The 18,212-nt window shown below is 38.5% G+C and overlaps 1 long non-coding RNA gene across 1 annotated transcript in view; it reads left to right on the top strand.

Moving 5' to 3' along the window:
* LOC129552377 (uncharacterized) overlaps positions 1–15,331 on the top strand; it is a 28,855-nt gene extending 13,524 nt beyond the window's left edge. The window contains exons 4-5 of the long non-coding RNA XR_016036977.1: positions 94–3,686; positions 8,197–15,331. This is a non-coding gene — a long non-coding RNA (uncharacterized LOC129552377). The remainder of the gene's footprint in view (positions 1–93; positions 3,687–8,196) is intronic.
* The last annotated feature ends 2,881 nt before the right edge of the window (positions 15,332–18,212 follow it).

The raw sequence follows: 18,212 nt of genomic DNA, 5'->3' as shown, positions 1-18,212 counted from the left end.
TTACACTTTTGACCTCCTCCAATACACATGGGGCAGGACTGCTCCAGGACGGGAGTTAGGTTAATTCTGTTTGTTTATTTTCTTGATCCCTAGGGTGGAAGTGACTTCTGACCACCCCAGCACCTGACAGTATGTGAGTATATATCAGCAATAGCATCTGGTCACACAACCTTCTTCCCAGAAGGCCCACCCACAGCCTGCTCCCTTTCATATTGGCAGAACGAAAGCATCAGCATTCCCAGACCGTGAGGCTCTCGCCAAGAACTCAAATGCTTATTCAATAAAACAAATATGGTTGAAGAGAGTTTATGATTTGATTACATGTTTGCAACTCCAGTATTCATGCCTGGAGAATCCCATGGACAGAGGAGCCTGGCGGCCTTTGGTTAACAGGGTCGCCAAGAGTTGGACACAACTGAGTTACTGAGCACACGGAGGCAGAGCAGCTGTGCCAGCAACCTTGATGATCTGTGTTAATGCGGGGGATGTTGGGACCGAATGTGACACCCACACCATCTGCACTTGGAGGGGCTTTTCTGGGGTCTGGAAGTGTGAGGTCAAGAAGTGGTAACTTAGGGCTCCTCCAGGGCTTCAGGAAGTCCCTGAAGTTCAATGTAGACTTTGTGTGTATATGCACATATTTCTGGATGAGGATCTTTAACTGATGTCAGATTTTCAGAGGGGACTCTCACTCCCAAAGGTTAAGAATCATCACTTTGAGACTAATTCAGATAATGTTTTATTATTTAATATTAACTGGAGCTAATTTAAAATTAGTTTACCTTTCTGTTCGGTTATCTAGGAAATGCCAAGAGTGAAAACTGTGTCATTGATTAACTGGAAGAAGTTTAATCCAGCAGTTAAGAGCCAGGGTCTGGAACTTAGCTGTTCTCCAGCAACATGCTCTTGGGCAAGTTACTGAATTTCTCTGAGCTTCAGTTTAGTTCTCTGTAGAAAGGGTTGATAACTAAAGTTCTACCTCATGATATTTCCAAGTGGCACTAGTGGTAAAGAACCCACCTGCCAATGCAAGTTAGATGTAAGAGACGCAGGGTCAATCCCTGGGTTGGGAAGATCCCCTGGAGGAGGACATGACAACCCACTCCAGTATTTTTGCCTGGAGAATCCCATGGACAGAGGAGCCTGGCAGGCTGCAGTCCTCAGGGTTGCACAGAGTCGAACACAACTGAAGCGACTTAGTACACGCTCACCTCATGGTGTTATGAGGGTTAAGCAAGATAATAGACACAGAGTCTTTAGCATTACCTAAGATTAGCCATTATTATTATTTGTTCTATTATTTTGTTTCTTATTTAACAGAGTGGAGTCATTACTGGTGGCAGAGTCTTTGTGGCAAGAAGCTGTGAAGGTTGTCCTTCCAATTCCCTCACATGTTCAACACAGGCTGGGTCCTCCCATATCATCCCTCCTCTCTCCTCCCTAGATCATTTAAAGCTGGCTTAGGCTTGAGGCCAATTCAAAACCACCTTCTCAGCATCTCCCAGCACATTCCATATTCTAGCATGGTTTATTATTTCTTCTTTAAAATTTTTTACACTGAAGTATAGTTGATGTACAATATTATATAAGTTATAGGTATATAATATATAAAAATTCATATTTTTAAAGGTTATACTCTATTTACAATTATTACAAAATATTGGCTATATTCCCTCTGCTGTACAATAAATCCTTGTAGCTTATTTTGTATACAATTGTTTTTACCTATATGGCCCCTCCTGATTCCCTCTCCCACTGGTAAACACTAGTTTGTTCTCTGTATCTGCGAGTCTTCTTCCTTTTTCATATATTCACCAGTTTGTTGTGTTTTTTTAGATTGTACATATAAGTGATATCATACAGTATTTGTCGTTCTCTGACTTATTTCACTTAGCATAATGCCCTCTAAGTCCGTCTATGTTTCAGCAAATGGCAAAATTTCATTCTTTTCTTTGGCTGAGCAGCATTCCATTGTATGTATGCATTTACGTGTGTGTGTGTGTATACACATTTTCTTTATTCATTCATCTGTTGATAGACAGTTAGCTTGCTTCCATATTTGGAAACTGTAAATGCTGCTGTAAATATTGGGGCACATTTATCTTTTCAAATGAGTGTTTTGTTTTTTGGATATATACCCAGGAGTGAAATTGCTGGATCATATAGTAGTTCTATTTGTAGTTTTTTGAGAACCCGCCATACTGTTTTTCACAGTCCATTCTAACCATCTTTAAGTGCAAATTCAGTGACATTAGGGACATTCACACTATTGTGTAACCAGGATCACTATTTCATATCCAGAGCTTTTTTCTTATCATACTGAACTGGAACTCTGTATCCATTAAATAATAATTCCCCTTTGCCTCTTTCCACCAGCTGCTGCTAACTATCATTCTACTTCCTGTTTCTGCAAATTTTACTATTATAGATAACATATATTGTGCAATCAGACAGCATTTATCTTTTTGTGTCTGACTTATTCCACTTAGCATAATGTTTCCAAGGTCATTCACACATGCATCAGAATTTCATTTGTTTTTAAGGCTGAATAGCGCTCCATTGATGTATTAATCTATATCTCATTTTGTCTATCCATGCATTTGCTGATGAATATTTGGGCTGTTTCCACCTTTTGGCTACTGTGAATAATACTGTGATGAGCACTGGTGTACAAAATCTGTTTTAGTCTCTATTTTCAATTCGTTCAGGTATTTACCTAGAATTATCAGATTATATAGTAATTCTAGTGACCAGAGACCTGACCTTGGATCTACCTCGTGTCCAAAGATCCACTTGCTAATGGAATGGGACAGGCTGGTCTATCTCTGCATCCTGGGGGCTATGCAAATTAGGCTGCCTGTGACCTACCAATCCAATGGTACCTTGTGTTCCCACTGAGCATTTACTTTGTGCCAGTTTCTGCTGAGTGTAGTGTACTGCATGATTCTGTGAGATAGATTTGATTATTATCCCTCTTTTATAGATTAGGAAACAGGTCTGGGAGCGTTTCATAACTCCAAGGGCACACATGTTGCAAGTTCTGAGCCAGGATTTGAACCCAGATAACATAATGTAGCTTCTGTGTTTAACTGTATGAAATTCTACTTTTCCAAATGGAGTGAGCATTAAATTAGTCAGTCAGGATAGAATTTCTTTGCCTAGGAGGAGTAAACAGTTTACGTAGGATAATTACGGTAAAAATCAAAGATATAAATAAAAAAGCTAATCCAAGCCTCTATGGTTTAAGAGAAACTCTCTTGGGCACCCCCTTCTATATCTATGTTAAAATTTTTTTTAGCCTTTTATGCTGTGTAGAGGAGCTAATTTGCTTTCTATCTGCAACATAAATCCTCAATTCTACGATGTTTAAGGGTAAATCAGCGGACCTACAGAAACATACTCTAAGGTGTTGAAATTTGCAATGAAATGTATCACTAGATGGCAGTACAAATCAATGTTTAAAAATCTAACTGCTTTCTAACTCTGAAAATGAAGCTCTAGGAAAGTACCATCATTTTTGACAAGATCAGGGCAAGTGTATTTAATTCAAGATGGATTTTAATTACCAAGAAGAGAATTCACAAGCTTTTTAAAGGTAAAAGACCTGAAAAGTGTAAAGTCTTTTATGAGGAAAGACACTTCTAAGATTTTAGAAATTCCTGCTTTAGAGGAAGACAAGGTTTTAAGTAAGTATTTTGGCTTGGGAAACTGCATCAGCAAGGTAACGTCGTATCCGCATACTTCTGACAGTCTTTCAGTCCACCATCTTGGTTTGGGTAAGAATCAGCCTTTAGTCCATGAATGAAAACCAGGCTGTCAGTCTAGTCCTTGGGGAAGTTCCTTTCAGTTAATGCCAGAGAAAAACCCAGTATTTAAGTAACTCAAGAAGTCAGAATTGACCTACAGTTTGGTTTAACACCTAAGCCCCTGGGTCTGTCGACTGTGGTTAAGATAATGAAATAGATCTCACCCATCAGAAGGGAATTCCCAGCTTTTTATTTGAGAAAGTGGCAGGCAGAGAAGGGTGAGGCAAACACATTTTCTCATCTCAGCTCACCAAGATTTGGCTTTCATAGGATGAATTTTAATAATCGAACTGGTGTCCTGCTTAGGAGAGAGGATTAATGTTTTATTTTAGAGAAGGCCTAGAGTCAAAATGGGAAACTTTCTTTTTTTTTCTCTCAAGCTATCATATGCAAATTATAGCTTCTTCCAGAAAGTTCACAGGGAACCAGCATCAGAGAAATGGAATCGAGCTAACACCTCCAAGAAACTGAAATTTGAGGACACGCCTTTCAAAAGGCACACATAGGCTGACTCCAGCCCATAGGCCATGGAGAGTCAGAATGTATCTGGAAGGCACTGTCAAAGCACAGAGTGGCAAGACCATCCTTTGTGACCTTATGGGCAAATCATTTGGCCTCTCTGAGTCTCAGATAACGCGTTTGTTAAATGGGCATAATAATACCTCACAGGGGCGTTGTGAGGGCAAATGAGATAATGGATGTGAAAGTACTTGTCAGCGATATGGTGCCATCATATATGGGCTACTCTTGCTTTTGATATGTCAGCCCACCTAACTCCATTGTCATTCACCGCCCCCCCCATAATGTAGACTGGAAACCCGAGCATTGTCCTTGTTCTCTACTGCCCCATACCCATCAATCTGCACCTCTTTGTCTCATTTCCACAACCAGAAGAATCTCCTCTGTGGACTTTCTGCTTCTAACCCCGCCTTGCTTGACTCCTGCTCACTGCTGAAGAAATAATCCTGTTAAAAACTCACTTTGATTAGATCTTTCCCCTGCAAAACTTTCAGTGGTTTCCTACTGTCTGCAGAATAAAGTCCAAACTTCAAAGCAGCTGAAATGAAAAGCCATTGGCAATCTGACTCTCCTACCTAAATACCATCAATGAGAGGGCCACACAGAAATCAAAATGTAAGTGTTACATCAGAGGATGATGTAACCACAAATGTTTGCCAGCAATTTTTTCTTTGTCCTCTTTCAATCTTGACCTTGAGAAAGTCCATCTGAGGCTTGCCTTCCTCTGAAGGGTCATTTTAAGGGAAACTCACCCAACTTTCTACCCCTTCTAGCCTGCCCAAGTTGCACTCTGTCCTGGAGCATGCTCTGCCATGATACTTAGCTTACTTTGTGAGAGTTCACCCTCTTGCTGGAAGTCAGAAACTCATAACACGTTGGCTGAACCTGACTCTGAGAGGTGCTTTTGACCCTCATAATGTTGATCTGCGCTGTGCTGAACGATATACCAACTTATTGGACAACCGATATTGTAAAAAATATTCTGCCTCATCTTGAGAAATTAGGAAAGCTAAGCCTAATGTCTCAGATTCAAATGGCAACAGAGGCCTTCTTGTAAAAGTTGTCTATAAAGCTGTCTCCACCTCCTCAATTTCAACGTTTCCCCCTAATTCAATACTTCAGTTCAGTTCAGTTCAGTTGCTCAGTCGTGTCCGACTCTCCGCGACCCCATGAATCACAGCACGCCAGACCTCCCTGTCCATCACCAGCTCCCGGAGTTCACTCAAACTCATGTCCACAGAGTCGGTGATGCCATCCAGCCATCTCATCCTCTGTCGTCCCCTTCTCCTCCCGCCCCCTATCCCTCCCAGCATCAGAGTCTTTTCCAGTGAGTCAGCTCTTCGCATGAGGTGGCCAGAGTATTGGAGCTTCATATTCCTCAAAGACTGCTCTTGCAGTGTCATTAGTAAGCCCCATAATTTCCAAATCTAGTGGTCTCTCCTCAGTTTTGTCTTACCCCACCTTTCAGAAGCATTTGACACAACCACTTTTCCTTCTTGAAATACTTTTCCCTCCTGCTGGCTCTCACTCTATCCCATGTTGCGGGTTCTTCTCACTCTCCTTTGCTGGCTCCTGCCCTCTGTCTCACTTCTACATCAGGGTGGTTGGGACTGGCTCAGGGTCCTCTCTCTATTTGTACATGCTTCCTAAATTATCCTATGCAGTCTCAGAGCTTTAAAAGCCATCTAGTTACAATGTCTACTTTTTTTTTTCTAACTTGGACTTCTCTTTAGGAGTCCACATGTCCACATCTAACTGCCTGTCTAATTTGCCACTGCCTTCTGAATTTTTAATAAGCATTTTGAACTTCACTGTCTCAAAACAGAATTTTTGGATTTCCGTCTTCCAAACCTCTTCCTTCTCCTCTTCTTCCTACCTCAGTAAATGGCGCCACTATCTGCTCTCAAAGCAAAAAACCAGTAGCCCTCTTCCCACATTTAATCCTATTCCCGAAACACGTCTGTAGTGGATGCTCTGACACGCCCAGCAGAGGGGACGAGGGGATGTATGCCCACAGCTGCTGGATGTGCTGACAACTCACAGCCTTCTGCCCTCTCTGGAAATTGTCCTTACATGAAAAGAGCTACCTCACTCAAAGTCACCCCCTTTTCCTAGGGGCAAGAAGCCATACAGAGACGGATGTTTGAGGCTTAACTCCTAACACAGGGCTACTCTGGAAAGCCATCCCAGCTTCAGTGTCCTCCCCACCCCCACCCCAGGGAATCGGCTGAGGCTTCACTGAGACTGCATCAAGCCCAGCTTCTCCTTCCGCCCAGCCTGCTTCCTTCCTTTTCCTTTACTTCCCTGCCATGGGTGTTGGCCCCAAGAGCCCTAAATAATACACTTATTTCACCCTGATCTCACTCTCTTAGAGTCAGCTTCCCAGGAAACCCAATCTGCAACACCATCCCATGTTTATCCACCTTTTTCTATCTCCACTGACTATTCTAGTTTAAGCCACCACCTTCTCTTACTTTGACTACTGAAATAGCCTTCCCCCAATGACCCTGTTACTACTGTTTTCCTAACAACTGTCAGCTATCTTTTTAAATATTCAAATTTATCTCATTTCATTAGATGATATTTGATGCAAAAATGTAATATGTGTGTGTGTGTATGTTTTGAACCTTTAATAAAAGTAAAAATTGAATGCAAAAACAAACCGTGATGCAGAAAATTTAGTATGAATGTAAATCTCACTAGATGTTCAAATTTGGTATAGTGCAAGTTTTGTTCATACTATTTCGCACTTTTAAAAACTCAAATCACTTTGGTTTATATACTTGCTATAAAGTGTTGGCAACAAAATTCTTCAGATTCACAGTATTTTGGCTACATTATTTCTAACAGATTTATTTTTACTTCCAGTTTAAAAGAAAAGAATATTTTTAAAATATACAAAAGAATATTTACTATTTGCACATAATCAAGTAGAGACTCAATTAGTGGTTTCATCTAAAAATTTGTTTTTCATAAAATGCTGACATCGTCATTGAAATACATCTATATATATATGCATGCCTTCCACTTAATTAAGATCTGGAACTATTGAAGTTGCCTGTATATCTTTCCTTGATGATAACCCCTCCTAACTCTCCAGAAGTGATCACAATTGTGAGATTTATCATTCCTGTACTTAAATCTTTATAGCTTTACCATATAGGCATTTATCACTGAATAATAAAGAGTTTAGTTTTGTTTTTGTGATTTATAAAAATGGAGCCCATAGTGTACCTGCTGAGCTTGTGGTTTTCCCACTCAAAAATATATATCTAATATAACATGATCATTTATGTTGATGTTAGTTACTTAGGTTTATTCATTTCCATAATTATGGTAGTATTAATTAATAACATTTAATAAATTGATTATCCACATAAATAAATCCACTATTTATATATTCTCTGATGATAAATATTTGTATTTTCCATTTTTGTACATTTTCTTGGTGCTTATAGTTAAGAATGTCTCAGGCATATATACCTAGAAATAGAATTGATGAATTTAGTATATGTAAAATGCTCAATTTTATAACATACTGACAAATTATTTTTCAAAGTGAGTATATAAAATTTTACTTTACCAACCACATAAGAAGCCCTATTGCTATACATCATAATAGTGCTTTAAATTTATGCCAATAAAATGGATATTATCATTGTACAATTAATTTTAGAATTACTAAGGAAGTTGAGTATCCTTCAATGTGTGTACCATTTGTTTCTTTTTCTATTAAATTCTTGTACATATCTTTTGTTCATTTTTTTTTCTTTTTTTTTTTGGCTTTTACAAAGTTGATTTTCAAGTTCTTATATATTCAGTATTATTATTTCTTACCAGTAATAAAGTTAATAAATACTTTTTTTTCCAGTTTGTAGCATCACTATGAACAAAGCTAGTGGAGGTGATGGAATTCCAGTTGAGCTATTTCAAATCCTAAAAGATGATGCTGTGAAAGTGCTGCACTCAATATGCCAGCAAAGTTGGAAAATTCAGCAGTGGCCACAAGACTGGAAAAGGTCAGTTTTCATTCCAATCCCAAAGAAAGGCAATGCCAAAGAATGCTCAAACTCCCGCACAATTGCACTCATCTCACACGCTAGTAAAGTCATGCTCAAAATTCTCTAAGCCAGGCTTCAGCAATACATGAACTGTGAACTTCCAGATATTCAAGCTGGTTTTAGAAAAGGCAGACGAACAAGAGATCAAATTGCCAACATCTGCTTGATCATCGAAAAAGCAAGAGAGTTCCAGAAAAACATCTATTTCTGCTTCATTGACTATGCCAAAGCCTTTGACTGTGTGGATCACGATAAACTGGAAATTTCTGAAAGAGATGGGAATACCAGACCACCTGACCTGCCTCTTGAGAAACCTGTATGCAGGTCAGGAAGCAACAGTTAGAACTGGACATGGAACAACAGACTGGTTCCAAATAGGAAAAGGAGTCCATCAAGGTTGTATATTGTCACCCTGCTTATTTAACTTCTATGCAGAGTTCATCATGAGAAACGCTGGGCTGGAGGAAGCACAAGCTGGAATCAAGATTGCCAGGAGAAATATCAATAACAGATATGCAGATGACACCACCCTTATGGCAGAAAGCAAAGAAGAACTAAAGAGCCTCTTGATGAAAGTGAAAGAGGAGAGTGAAAAAGTTGGCTTAAAATTCAACATTCAGAAAACTAAGATCATGGCATCTGGTCCCATCACTTCATGGGAGATAGATGAAACAGTGGCTGACTTCATTTTTCTGGGCTACAAAATCACTGCGGATGGTGATTGCAGCCATGAAATTAAAAGACACTGATGCGAAGAGCTGACTCATTTGAAAAGACACTGATTCTGGGAAAGATTGAGGGCAGGAGGAGAAGGGGATGACAGAGGATGAGATGGTTGGATGGCATCACCGACTCAATGGACATGAGTTTGGGTAGGCTCTGGGAGTTGGTATTGGACAGGGAGGCCTCACGTGCTGCAGTTCATGGGGTCGCAAAGAGTCGGACATGACTGAGAGACTGAACTGAACTGAACCAGTTTGTGGCTTTTAGTTTTCTTTATGGAATATTTTGATAAACAGAAGTCTTTTTAATCTAGTTGTTTATTGTGTTTATTGATTATTTCCTTTATTATTTTTGTGTTTTGTTCAATAAATTTTTCCCACTTTCCTTGGTTATATTTTCTACCAAAAGTTAAATTTTTGCTTTTCACAGTTAAGCCCTTAATTCACCTGGAATAGACTTTTGTGTACAATGTGAATAGATATCCAATTTCTTTTTTTCTCCAAGTGGCTAACTGTGAAGAACTGTGAAGGGTCTGAGACTTATCCTACTTGCAAATGGAGAAGCTAGCCTGCCACGGTCTTGTTGTCACTGGCAGAATACATGAGACTCCTGGATCTCACACAAAGGGCAGGATTTATCACTCACAGCGCAGCAAAAAAGCATGTTGGGTGTTGGTTTCTTTTGTCATGTTCCCAGACAGAGGGCTATGAGAAGAGGGCTGGGTGGAACCTGCAGTACAATGGGTTGTGTTACAGGAAAGGACACGAAGTTTAGAGAACCTGAATCTTTTATAATGGGCAGTGAGTCAGCCTGATCTTTACCCCAGTGTGTGCTGAGTCACTTCAGTTGTGTCTGACTCTGTAGCCCCATGGACCATAGCCCACCAGGCTCCTCTGTCCATGGGATTTCCCAGGCAAGAATACTGGAGCGGGTTGCCGTGCCCTCCTCCAGGGGATCTTCCTGACCCAGGGATTGAACCCGTGTCTCTTAATGTCTCCTGCATTGGCAGGCAGGTTCTTTACCACTAGTGCCACTCCGGAAGCCCACTAGGGATACATTATCTTCTTAGAAAACAATAAATAAACCTACTCTTATTCTGTGCTGCTGCTGCTAAGTCGCTTCAGTTGTGTCCAACTCTGTGCGACCCCATAGACGGCAGCCCACCAGGCTCCCCCGTCCCTGGGATTCTCCAGGCAAGAACACTGGAGTGGGTTGCCATTTCCTTCTCCAATGCATGAAAGTGAAAGTGAAGTTGCTCAGTCATGTCCGACTCTTAGCAACCCCATGGACTGCAGCCCACCAGGCTCCTCTGTCCATGGAATTTTCCAGGCAAGAGTACTAGAGTAGGAAGACCCTATCTCTGTCTTCCCAGGTTGTTAGCTGTACAAAGAGTCTTGAAAAGACAGCCTGGAAAAAGGCAGTCAATGTCTCTGCTCACAAGATGTTCAGAAACACAAGAGGCTCATATAAAATTGTCTCCTAATAACAACCAATTTGGGGAGAATCAAATCTTAATGATACTGAGTTTTCCTATCAGTGAATATACCTCTATACTTGAAAACATTTTCTTTCAAGTTTTTCACTGACATTATATAATTTCCTCCATAAATGTTCTATATATATTTTGCTTGATGTATTCTTGGGTATCATAAGTTATGTTAATGTTATTTTTTTTTTGAAATTATGTTTTCTAATTGCTTGCTGCATGATAGAACAATGCAGCTGTAAATAAAGAAAGCTTTAAAAAACTTCTAAATTGTAAAGTAAAGTAAACAAATGCAGAGCTTAGTGAATAAATAAGGTGGCTACACTAGCAACCATTTGGGTCAAGAAACAGAACTTTTCCAGTCATATCACAAGTCCCTCTATACGCCCCATACAATTCACTGCCCCCACTCTTCGTCCAAGATAACTACTATCCTGACTTTCATAGCCATCTGTCTCTTGCATTTCTTTATGCTGTACTTTAGTTTGCCTGTCTTTTTTTTAAACACCTTGTTATGTCTTTTAACTCTCTTAATTTACAGATTCCCCCTCCATCCTTTCTTTTCCTTACACCTCATCTGTTGCAGAACTCAGTCTGTTGGACATGGAGTTTTACAATCTGGATTTTGCTGTTTGCACACTTGTGATGTAGTCTATCACGTTCCTGTGCCCTCTGTATTTCCTAGTAATGGGCAGCTCAGTCCAGATGCTCCATTAGAATCAGGTTTGATTCCTTTATGTTTTTTCTTCAGGAAGTCTTGTTTTCACTCTTTTTAAAAAATATCAGCAGCCACTGATATTCCGTGTTTAGACTCATTAACTGTCAGTTGCAAAAAGACAATATTCTATTTCTTCCATTTTGCTTTTATGGATTACTTTAAATAACTGAGATGCTTTCTTTACTAGCTGGTTATCCAATGGAACAGTTTATACAGAATAGGCAGGAAAAGGACTTGAGTTTTCTCTTTTATTTCTCCAGTTTTTTTTTTAAAAGAAATATAATTTTATATACTGATCTTAAATCTAGTCATTTAATGAATCTCTTATAGATTCTAATAAGTTTTACCTGTATCTTTTATGAGGGCAGTTATAATTAAAAAATGATGACAGTTTCATTTTTCTTTTCAAATTCTTATCCCTTTTACTTCTATTTTTTGTTTGACTCTTCTGCCGAAGATAATGCAGTGTTAACAGATGTAGTGATGGTGGGCTTATTTGTCTGATTCTTTATTTTAAGGGACTACTTTTTATATGTGGTAATTACAAGCAGAAGTATATTATTTGAGAAATTGTTTCTTAGGTAAAGGAAAATTTTCCTTATTCCTAGTTTTGTAAAATTTCTTGTTATCATCAATGAGTTTTAAGTTTTATCAAATGATTTTTTTTGCACTTATCAGGTAATAATATGGTTTTTATCTTTTAGCCTCTTAATGTGGTGATTTAAGTAAATACATTTTAGAAAGCCATTCTTATTAAATGCGTCCATAGTTTTCCTTTTTCAAACTGTCCTCAGAATGAGTTGTAGAGGCATTGCTTCTATTTATCCTCTGGGTAACTGTGTACTAGATTTAAGTAAATAGATGGTTCATTGAAAGTTTGATAGTTACTTTCTTTGCGGGAGATTACCCATTTTTAAAAAATCAGGTAAAACACATAAGAAACTTAAAAAAATTTTTCTGTGTTCTTATATTTTATATGTTTCTTGTAAACAGTATACTGATGGGTTTTTAAAAATCCAATCTCAAAAATCTTTTTCAACTGACCATTTTAATCTACTTATTTTTATTAGCTTCTCTAATTTGGTTTTATTTTTTATTTTTTGTCTACCTTACATTGTGCTTATTTGTTCTGCTTTTTCTACATTCTTCTGTTTGCTTCGGGGTGGGCCTTCTTTTGTATTGATTTACTGTTTTTTCTCTCTTATTCTACTTCCCCTCATTGAAACTATATCTTCTATTGTGTACTTAACATTTTTATCATTTCTATTTAACTTTCTAAAAACAGCAGAGAATACTATATAGTGGATCCACTTTGGAGTTATTTTACCTGAGTTTGAACCCAGCTCTTTGCTTACAAGCTGTGTAACCACTTTCTTTGCCACTTCATCTGTTCAGTTCAGTTCAGTTCAGTCGCTCAGTCGTGTCCGACTCTCTGCGACCCCATGAATCACAGCACGCCAGGCCTCCCTGTCCATCACCAACTCCCGGAGTACACTCAAACTCATGTCCACAGAGTCGGTGATGCCATCCAGCCATCTCATTCTTTGTCGTCCCCTTCTCCCGCCCCCAACCTTTCCCAGCATCAGAGTCTTTTCCAGTGAGTCAACTTGTCACATGAGGTGGCTAAAGTATTGCAGTTTCAGCTTTAGCATTAGTCCTTCCAATGAACACCCAGGATTGATCTCCTTTAGAATGGACTGGTTGGATCTCCTTGCAGTCCGAGGGACTCTCAAGAGTCTTCTCCAACACCACAGTTCAAAAGCATCAATTCTTCGGCGATCAGCCTTCTTCACAGTCCAACTCTCACATCCATACATGACTACTGGAAAAACCATTGCCTTGACTAGACGGACCTTTGTTGGCAAAGTAATGTCTCTGCTTTTTAATATACTATCAAGGTTGGTTATAACTTTCCTTCCAAGGAGCAAGCGTCTTTTAATTTCATGGCTGCAATCAGCATCTGCAGTGATTTTGGAGCCCAAAAAAGTAAAGTCTGACACTGTTTCCACTGTTTTTCCATCTATTTCCCATGAAGTGATGGGACCAGATGCCATGATCTTTGTTTTCTGAATGTTGAGCTTCAAGCCAAACTTTTCACTCTCCTCTTTCACTTTCATCAAGAGGCTTTTGAGTTCCTCTTCACTTTCTGCCATAAGGGTAGTGTCATCTGCATATCTGAGGTTATTGATATTTCTCCCGGCAATCTTGATTCCAGCTTGTGCTTCTTCCAGCCCAGCATTCCTCATGATGTACTCTGCATATAAGTTAAATAAGCAAGGTGACAATATACAACCTTGACGTACACATTTTCCTATTTGGAACCAGTCGGTTGTTCCATGTACAGTTCTGACTGTTGCTTCTGTAAACTGAGGATAACTATAATATCTAACTCAGAAAGTTGTTATGAAGGTTAAATGAGTTACTACATATGCCTGGTGCATTATAAACAATCAGCGGCTAGCTATTATTCATGCATATCTCAGCTCTCTTCCCAATTAAGACACATTTCTTAAACTCTGATCATCTCATCTTAATTAACATTCTATTGTTATCCAATATTTTAGTTGTCTTTCTTAATCCCACAATTTAGATGTTTTATTATTATTTTGTACTATATCTGTTTAGATTTACTCACGTATGTCCCAATTTCTTTGCTCTCTATTCCTTTTTGAATCTCAAATATTACTTGTTGACTCATTTTCAGAAATTTTTTCTGTGTTAGTTTATTGTGAGTAAATCCCCTTAGGTTTTGTTTATCTGAGAATGACTGTATTCCACCTTTGGTCTTAAAAAACAGTTTTGATCCAATTTTAGCACACTGAGTGGCCCATCACTTCCCTAGACCTGGGAATGAGCCTTCCCAGCACCGCGGGACACAATGGCCATGAAATGGTGTCACATGGTCAGATATGTGGCTATGAAGGGACCCTGCTGACTGGAAGTTGGTACTTGCCAGCTGCCTCTACAAAGATTACATCATGACCATTGCAAGCTGCTGACCTTCAACACCCCCTGAAAGAAGTTCAGGGTGAAAATCAGGAATGAGGCACTCTGTGCTCTGGAAAAAAAAAAAACAACAACAAAAAACTGGCAGAACAGGCCTTCAGATAGTTAGATCTTTTCAGAAAAAGGTTTTATGAGTTCCAATTCTTGCATCTTCTCATACCTAGAAAAACACTGACGTCATTAATGGTGAAATCTGCTTTGGCTATTAAAAAAAATTTTTTTTTTTTACAATTAAAAGTCAAAATAGAGTAGCTATGGTTCAGACATCCTGGGAAATAACTATTTCCCAGATATCCTGAAAAATGTTATTATGGGTGTGATTTCAGATTAGACGCTGTGACCTAATGTAGAACTTAATGCTCCTGTAATGCATTTTTGCTTCTGTACTTTGCTTGCTGCTGGTAAAACCAAAGTTACTCCATTTTAAGATAAGGTTGTTTTTAAGTAAAGATTCCTAAAATTGTTTTTGAAAAAATTAAAAAAGAAAAAAGAAAAAGAAGAAAAAAAAATTGTACATCAACTATACTTCAATTTTTAAAAAAAAATAAAAAAAAGTTTTGCTGAAAGTTTCAGGCTGACAATTATTTTACTTCAGCACTTTTAATATATTATACTAATATCTCTGGGATTTATTATCAGTCTAGAAATTATTCTTTTGTAGATGGTATACCACTTCTCTTTAGTTACTTTTATGGTAGTTCTTCTATGGACTACACATTTACTGTCATGTTTGAATTTACTTTTCATTTATCTTGCTTGATATCTTTTATGATTCCTATATGTGTGGATTCATATTTTTCACCATTTATGGCAATTTTTCCAACAACCTGGATTCAAATATTACCTTTCCGTTATTCTTTGTCTCCTACTGGAACTCTAATTAGATATATATATCTTCCCTGATTCTGAACCTCTTTTCATTTTCTGACCCCTTGGCTTTGTGTATTTCATTCTGGGTAATTTCTTTAGATTTATCTTCTAGCTCACAACTTTCCTCTTCAGTTATACTTAATGTACATTTAATTTACAAACATATTTTAAATTTCAGTGATCATATTTTTCTAAGCATTTTTCTTCAGATCTATCTGGTTATATCTAATGGATTTTTAAATATATTTTTTAGAAACCACTTTTATTTCTTTTACATATAAAATATGATTATTTACATTCTCTATCTGGTGATTCCAATATGTAAAATCTGTGGGGCAATAAATATGTTGTTAATTATTTCTGATGATTCTATCTGATGGTTTATTTGTGTGTTTAGTAACTTTAACATTGTGAGTACTTACTCTGCTGAGCATAATTGGTGAGCCAGCTACCAGTATTCTAGCAAGTTCACAGATTTCTTGGTTTGGAGTTTCTTTTGACTATCCAGAGTCTGTAAGATTGAATTCCAGACTAGAGTTGGCCAATTTCATGGGTTAAAAATTTGAGAGAGTGTCTATTCCTCTCCTTCTTTTCTCTTTTTCACCCTATCTAGAATCAGTGTGGAGACAGAGTTCTTGATAGGTTTCTTTGCTTTGCTAGCTTGAATATTCTTCCTGGGCCACGCATATCTAAGGTTGTAGCCATCTTCAAGGGTACTGGTTTAGGATGTGGGGATTCTCAAATTTAGCCCATCTACTTCTAGCAGCCCAAAGCTTAACCTCCCATTCCTTTCTCCAATATATGGATTTTGCATTTGCTTACACTTTATGCTACTTTTTATTCTTTTTCTTTTTTTATGCCTTTGGGATTTCTCTTACTTCCTTGCAAGCCAAGCTATGTATTAAAACTAAGCTCATTGTAACAAAAGTAAACAAACGGGTCCTAATTAGGTTTCAAAGCTTTTGCACTTCAAAGGAAACTATAAACAAAACAAAAAGACAACCTACGGAATAGAAGAAAATATTTGCCAACAAAGCAACTGACACAGGATTATTCTCCAAAATATACAAATAGCTCATGCAGCTCAATATGGAAAAAGAAACAACCCAATCAAAGAATTGAGTGGAAGAGCTAAATAGACATTTCTCCAAAGAACTCATACAGATGGCCAAAAAGCATATGAAAAGATGCTTGACATCACTAATTAGTAGAGAAATGCATATCAAAACTACAATGAGGTATCACCTCACATTGGTCAGAATGGCCATCATCAAAAAGTCTACAAACAATAGACGAGAGAGTGTGGGAACCCTCCTACATTACTGGTAGGAATGTAAATTGGTACAGCCACTATGGAGAATAGTATGGAGGTTCCTTGAAACACTAAGAATAGAGCTACCATTTGATCCAGCAATACCACTCCTGAGCATGTATCTAGAGAAAACCATAATTCAAAAAGATACTGCACCCCAGTGTTCACTGAAGCACTATTTACAATACCCAGGACATGGAAGCAACCTAAATGTCCATCGAGAGGAACAGATAAAGGAGATGTGGCACATGGACACAATGGAATATTACTCAGCCATAAGAAATAATGAAATACTGTCATATGCAGTGACATGGATAGACTTAGAGATTGTCGTACTGAGTGAAGTAAGACACTTCACTTCAGACAAAGACAAATATATGATACTGTTTACATGCAGAATCTAAAAAATAGGAATAAGAAACCTATTTACAAAACAGAAACTGAATCACCGATAAGCAAACAAACTTATGGTTAGCAAGTGGACAGGGGAGAGATAAACTGGGAGATGGGGATTAATATATAGATACCACTATATATAAAGTAGACAATCAACAAGGACCTAGCGTATAGCACAGGGAATTATACTCAGTGCTCTGTAATAGCCTTAATGGGAAAAGCATCTGAAAAATAATAAGATACAGGAATATGTATAACTAAATCACTTTGCCGTACACCTGAAACTGACACAACATTGTAAATCAACTATGTTCTAATATTAAATTTTAAAAAATAAGGTCATTGTAATATCAAAGACCTGGCAGTATCATGTAAGGAAGGCCTTTTAGAGTATCTAGCTGATACTTGCTAGAAGCACAAGCAAAGAATAATCTTTTAAAAATATAAAATAGTTTCCATCTCTCCCCTATTAAGACCCTCAAATGGCTTTCTCTAGCACTTGAAAAATGTACAAACCATTCTGGCCTATCAAGCCAGAAGCTGGTTTCTGAAGCTCCTATCCTCTCCCTGCCGTCTGCTGCTCCTCACCTACAGTGACCTTATTCCTGCCTTAGAACCATTACACTAGTGGCTGCCCCTGTGTAGCATATCCTTCCTTCTTTCTTCACATGGCTGGCTCTTCCTATCATTCAGGTCTCACATTAAATGTCACCTTTTCATAACAGCCTTCCTTGATTCACTTCCCTATTTCTGCATCACATCACCTTGTTATAATTCTCTCTAGAACACCTCAGTTCAGTGCAGTCGCTCAGTTGTCTCCGACTCTTTGTGACCCCATGAACCGCAGCACGCCAGGCCTCCCTGTCCACCACCAACTCCCGGAGTCCACCCAAACCCATGTCCATTGTGTTGGTGATGCCATCCAACCATCTCATCCTCTGTCATCCCCTTCTCCTCCTGCCCTCAATCTTTCCCAGCATCAGGGTCTTTTCAAATGAGTCAGATCTTCATATCAGGTGGCCAAAGTATTGGAGTTTCAGCTTCAACATCAGTCCCGCCAATGAACACCCAGGACTGATCTTTAGGATGGATTGGTTGGATCTCCTTGCAGCCCAAGGGACTCTCAAGAGTCTTCTCCAACGCCACAGTTCAAAAGCATCAATTCTTTGGCAATCAGCTTTCTTTATAGTCCAACTCTCACATCCATACATGACAACTGGAAAAACCATAGCCTTGACTAGATGGACCTTTTTTGGCAAAGTAACGTCTTTGCTTTTTAATATGCTGTCTAGGTTGGTCATAACTTTCCTTCCAA

The sequence above is a fragment of the Moschus berezovskii genome, chromosome 3 (genome assembly GCF_049115385.1).
Source record: "Moschus berezovskii isolate FMDL1 chromosome 3, NW_MosBer_1.0, whole genome shotgun sequence".
Lineage (NCBI taxonomy): Eukaryota > Metazoa > Chordata > Mammalia > Artiodactyla > Moschidae > Moschus > Moschus berezovskii.
This window is presented reverse-complemented; position numbering and strand designations above follow the sequence as displayed.